We start from the raw sequence: 6,146 nt of genomic DNA on the forward strand, positions 1-6,146 counted from the left end.
GAGTGAGTGAGTGAACGAGGGATCTGTGTGTGTGAGTGAGTGAGAGCGATGCGAGGCAGAGCACGTGTCCATTGAAGGGAGGGAGGGTGAGGGAGTGAGACAGTGAGTGAGTGAGTGAACGAGGGATCTGTGTGAGTGAGTGAGTGAGAGCGATGCGAGGCAGAGCACGTGTCCCTTGAAGGAAGTGAGAGAGAGAGGGAGGGTGAGGGAGTGAGACAGTGAGTGAGTGAACGAGGGATCTGTGTGTGTGAGTGAGAGCGATGCGAGGCAGAGCACGTGTCCCATGAAGGAAGTGAGAGAGGGAGGGTGAGGGAGTGAGACAGTGAGTGAGTGAACGAGGGATCTGTCTGTGTGAGTGAGTGAGAGCGATGCGAGGCAGAGCACGTGTCCCATGAAGGAAGTGAGTGAGAGAGGGAGGGTGAGGGAGTGAGACAGTGAGTGAGTGAACGAGGGATCTGTCTGTGTGTGTGAGTGAGTGAGAGCGATGCGAGGCAGAGCACGTGTCCATTGAAGGGAGGGAGGGTGAGGGAGTGAGACAGTGAGTGAACGAGGGATCTGTCTGTGTGTGTGTGAGTGAGAGCGATGCGAGTCAGAGCACGTGTCCATTGAAGGGAGGGAGGGTGAGGGAGTGAGACAGTGAGTGAGTGAACGAGGGATCTGTGTGTGTGAGTGAGAGCGATGCGAGGCAGAGCACGTGTCCCTTGAAGGAAGTGAGAGAGGCAGGGAGGGCGAGGGATTGAGACAGTGAGTGAGTGAGTGAACGAGGGATCTGTGTGTGTGAGTGAGTGAGAGCGATGCGAGGCAGAGCACGTGTCCCTTGAAGGAAGTGAGAGAGGGAGGGAGGGTGAGGGATTGAGACAGTGAGTGAACGAGGGATCTGTGTGTGTGTGTGAGAGCGATGCGAGATAGAGCACGTGTCCCATGAAGGAAGTGAGAGAGGAAGGGAGGGTGAGGGAGTGAGACAGTGAGTGTGTGAGTGAACGAGGGATCTGTGTGTGTGAGTGAGTGAGAGCGATGCGAGACAGCACGTGTCCCATGAAGGAAGTGAGAGAGGCAGGGAGGGTGAGGGAGTGAGGCAGTGAGTGAGTGAACGAGGGATCTGTCTGTGTGAGTGAGTGAGAGCGATGCGAGGCAGAGCACGTGTCCCTTGAAGGGAGGGAGGGTGAGGGAGTGAGACAGTGAGTGAGTGAACGAGGGATCTGTGTGTGAGTGAGTGAGAGCGATGCGAGGCAGAGCACGTGTCCCTTGAAGGAAGTGAGAGAGAGAGGGAGGGTGAGGGAGTGAGACAGTGAGTGAGTGAACGAGGGATCTGTGTGTGTGAGTGAGAGCGATGCGAGGCAGAGCACGTGTCCCTTGAAGGAAGTGAGAGAGGGAGGGTGAGGGAGTGAGACAGTGAGTGAGTGAACGAGGGATCTGTGTGTGAGTGAGTGAGAGCGATGCGAGACAGCACGTGTCCCATGAAGGAAGTGAGAGAGGCAGGGAGGGTGAGGGAGTGAGGCAGTGAGTGAGTGAACGAGGGATCTGTCTGTGTGTGTGTGAGTGAGAGCGATGCGAGTCAGAGCACGTGTCTCATGAAGGAAGTGAGAGAGGGAGGGTGGGTGAGGGAGTGAGACAGTGAGTGAGTGAACGAGGGATCTGTCTGTGCGAGTGAGTGAGTGAGAGCGATGCGAGGCAGAGCACGTGTCCATTGAAGGGAGGGAGGGTGAGGGAGTGAGACAGTGAGTGAGTGAACGAGGGATCTGTGTGTGTGAGTGAGAGCGATGCGAGGCAGAGCACGTGTCCCATGAAGGAAGTGAGAGAGGGAGGGAGGGTGAGGGAGTGAGACAGTGAGTGAGTGAACGAGGGATCTGTCTGTGTGTGTGAGTGAGTGAGAGCGATGCGAGACAGAGCACGTGCCCATTGAAGGGAGGGTGAGGGAGTGAGACAGTGAGTGAGTGAACGAGGGATCTGTCTGTGTGTGTGAGTGAGTGAGAGCGATGCGAGGCAGAGCACGTGTCCCATGAAGGAAGTGAGAGAGGCAGGGAGGGTGAGGGAGTGAGACAGTGAGTGAGTGAACGAGGGGGGAGCGAGGACTGCGAGGAGGACTGGGTGCAGATTCAGCACTTGTCGTAGTTACAAATATGTACGTAGAAAACAGGGGGGACATAGACATAGAGTCGGGAGAGAGGGGGTAGAGAGAGAGGGGGGGTAGAGAGAGAGGGAAGGGGTAAGAAGAAGGAGCAGAGCTTGAAATCTTTCGTGAAATCTTTCATTCACACAAGGGGGGTGTGGGGGGCACATAAAGCAAAGCATTGCAAAAAACAAAACTCAATGATGAACGAAGCAAAGTGCCGACTACACAGAGCGTCTTCTTGTTTCCTCTGATCGTAAAAAAAGAGTGAGTGAAAGAGAGTGAGTGAAAGAGGGAGTGAGTGAGTGAAATTATGGAAGAATGGAGGGAGAGGGAGCGTGGATTCCGTTCCGCGATTCTCTGCTGCCCTCTGCCGTTCACATCGTCACCGTCAGCCATGGTGAATCCACTGCTCGACGGATCGCCTCTCGAACGCGTTGGCTAGAACAATCCACCCGGCAGCTCCCTGCAAGTGCTGCTAGCGAGTGGGATCTATGAAGGCCGGAACGGCACACCAGGGGGTGGGTGGCCAGCACCACGCCCGACCGCCTTTGTCTCCCCAGTGGTGATGTTTACACACCGCGCCAGTTACTCATTTGAAGCCGAGTTGACCTAGGGGAGGCCCGGGACCGGTTCAGATAATCGTCACCGGTGATGGCCGTGAGCGGGAATCGAACCCGGGTCGCCAGGTTCATAGCGCAGCGCGTTAACCGCTACACTACCGCTCCCCACACACAGATAGACACACAGACACACACACAGGCACACACACACAGATAGACACACACAGACACACACAGCCGATGTCATCGCTCCATCTCTCTGCGGTGGACGTCCCCCCCCGCCCCCTCTATCGTGCGCGCGTGTTAATTCTTCCGATCAAATAAGTTACACAAATCTGGTAGCACACGCACACACCGACCCGATTATAAGACTCAACCAGCGGGTGAGAGGAGGGTGGTTGGGGTGGTGGTGGTAGTCAAGTGCGTCTTAGTATCCGGACAATACGGTCATCGATATTAATCGATGCATCATTGATCTAGACCGCCCCATTCCCCACCCACCTACCGATCAGTGAGCAGCAGACACGTGTAGAGTTAAAACGACACTTTATTTTATACTTCACCAGGCTAAGGCCCCACTAACCTGAGCCACGTAGCTCCATTTTTTTTTCCAGACGCGACCCGGCTACAAATGATGGCTCAGCAAAGTGGCTCATGAAGCGGAAATTTGTATAGAAGCCAAATATTCTAAAAACGCGCGTCTCGAAAACGTGGAAGGGGAAAACCCGCGGAGGACTCCCGAGAAAAAAAAACATTTGCTGAGAAAGCGACCTGGACATCGCGAATGATAGCGTGACTCGGTGGCTTGTCACGTGGGAATGTAAAGCGGCCCAAATATTCTAAACGCGTGCGTTCGAAACTGTGGATGCGGGGTGGAGGGGTGCATGGGGGGAAACACGCGTCCACGGAGAAAGAAAGAGAGACGCAAACTCCAAATAAATTATCTTTGGTTCTTTCGGTAAAGTCACGGAGAGAGAACCAACGAGTAATTCCTGCAGTCACGAAAGCTTCGAATCCAAATAGATTGGCGTCGGGGTTGGGTATAGAACCCACGGCCCTCCGGGCGAGGTAGTTAACATCTCGGCACGTTCAGAAGATTTCACAGCGACTATCATCAATTCCCACGTGCGATGATGATGACAGCAGCCACTGTCGACGATGAGCTATCGTCACGTGCGGCCAGATCGCCTCTGAACAACAGACACATTACCTCGGTGGGCTTTTACCTGGTACACTACACGGCCGTGTGTACAGTCTGCTGAACTTCGTTGGCACCGTACGTAGCCAACCGTGGCTAATCGGCGGCGCAGGGTGAGTGGGGACAACAAACTGAAGCACAAACATCAGTCTTGACTTGAAGCTTTCGTGAGCAGCAGTAATCCACGCTCTTTGGTTCTTACGGTAACGTCATCACGTGGCAGGTATAAATAATATCAAATGAATCACGACCTTTCGATCGCAACCCGAGCGGTCGCCCTCTGCAGTTCCACTGCTGGATTATTTTATTTTATACCTCCGTGACTTTAGCGAAAGAACCCGAAGAGTTCCACGAAAGGCACTTCCAAATAAACGAGTTGGCAACGTCAATGTGAAAGTGAATGGCCGAGTAGAGCAGCGCGCGACCACTGCGCTACCGCTCCCCCGGAGGGGGCACACTCGGAACGTCGCCCTCTACCTGCCCCCCAACCTACAATCCTTAATTACTCAGATCCTTAATTAATATCGATCCCGGTTATCCCCTTAGAGGGAACCCATTACACCACCCCCCCACACACACACACCACCACCCATCCCTCTCCAAGCTCGTTCACTAATTAGCGTCGGCTGATGGAGAGAGAGGGGGGATGGTGGTGGTGGTGGTGGAGGCCGCCGTGATTAATGACTCGGCTAATTAGGTCGTTATTGCGGCACGCGCCCTCGCGTTAATGAGCGGGGTGTTAATTAGTGACACCTCAAGCAAGGGGAGCGAGCGACTCTCTCGCTCTCTTTATCCGATTGCGACAACCTCGATTGGTGCTGTTTGTCTCTGGCCGTTTGGCGCCTCGGGGTCTTCGGGCCCCGTGGCTGGGCAACTGGCGTGGCTAGGAGATGTTAACTACCTCGCCCGGTATACAGGAGCACGTGGGTTCGATCTCGACCCTAACGCCTGCTGCTGCTGTGTATCATCATCATCATCAGGGTGGCAGAGATGTTAACTACCTCGCCCAGTGTGCAGGAGGTCGTGGGTTCGATCTCGACCCTAACGCCTGCTGCTGCTGTATATTTGGAGTTTGCGTGTCTCTCTCTCTCATCATCATCACGGTGGCTTGGAGATGTTAGCTCCCTCGCCTGGTCTACAGGTCGTGGGTTCGATCTCGACCCTGACGCCTGCTGCTGTATATTTGGAGTTTGCGTGTCTCTCTCTCTCTCTCATCATCAGGGTGGCTAGGAGATGTTAACTACCTCGCCAGGTCTACAGGAGGTCGTGGGTTCGATCACGACCCTGACGCCTGCTGCTGTATATTTTGAGTTTGCTTGTCTCCGTCTCTCTCCGTGGTCGCGGGGATTTTTCTCGAGGTCCTCCGGTTTCCCCCCCTCCATATTTAGAATCAACATCACGGCCGTTTAGAGCATTTGGGCTGCAATGAATTTCCACGTGGTGGTGATGATGATGATGATAATTAGCCCACTTCGGTGAGCTATCGTTGATTACAGCCGGGTCGCTTCTGAGAAAAAGTTATCCACAGTTCAGTGGGCCTTACCTGGTAAAATAAAGACACGGGGAGATGTGCACGATGACAAATACATCCCCGCCCAGTACCGCCTTTGTCTCCCCACTACTCAGGTTTACACACCGTAGCATATGCTCGGGTTTTTTTGTTTTGTTTAAAGCCGAGTCGACCTAGGGGAGGCCCGGTCCCGTTTCCGATGTCACTCACCGCTCTTGTTGCCCGTGAGCGGGACTCGAACCCACGTGGGTCGTAGCCCAGCACCCCCGCTCCCACACACACAAAGATAAAGTTCCCCCTTATAGCCTCACCAGCCTGTTGGGGCAAGTGCTGTTAACGAGTAGCAGCGCCTGTGAAGGCCGTGAGCACGGCACACGAGGGGGGGGGGGGGTGGAGTGGCCAGCACCACGCCAGGCCGCCTTTGTCTCCCCAGCAACATGACGCTTACACATCGCACCACGTGCCCATTTGAGACTGAGGGGGAGGCCCAGGACCAGTTCAGAAAATCGCCACTGGTGTCTGTGGCCGTGAGCGGGAATCGAAATCGGCTCGCCGAAATCGCAGCTCAGCGCGCTAACCGCTGCGCCACCGCTCCCCCATCCTCGCCAGCAGTCTGCAGAACACACGGAGGACACGAGGGGGGAGCTCTGTGGTGTCCGCTTCCGTACAGGTTCCGTTGTGTGGATCAGTGTCACTTAAAGAAGAAGGGATCTCAGAGGCAGCTCTGTGACATCCACTTACGCGGGTTGCGTTCTCGAATAAACG

Source organism: Petromyzon marinus, chromosome 43 (assembly GCF_048934315.1).
Source record: "Petromyzon marinus isolate PM22_M1 ecotype Great Lakes invasive population chromosome 43, UKy_Petmar_22M1.pri1.0, whole genome shotgun sequence".
NCBI classification, from domain to species: Eukaryota; Metazoa; Chordata; class Hyperoartia; order Petromyzontiformes; family Petromyzontidae; genus Petromyzon; species Petromyzon marinus.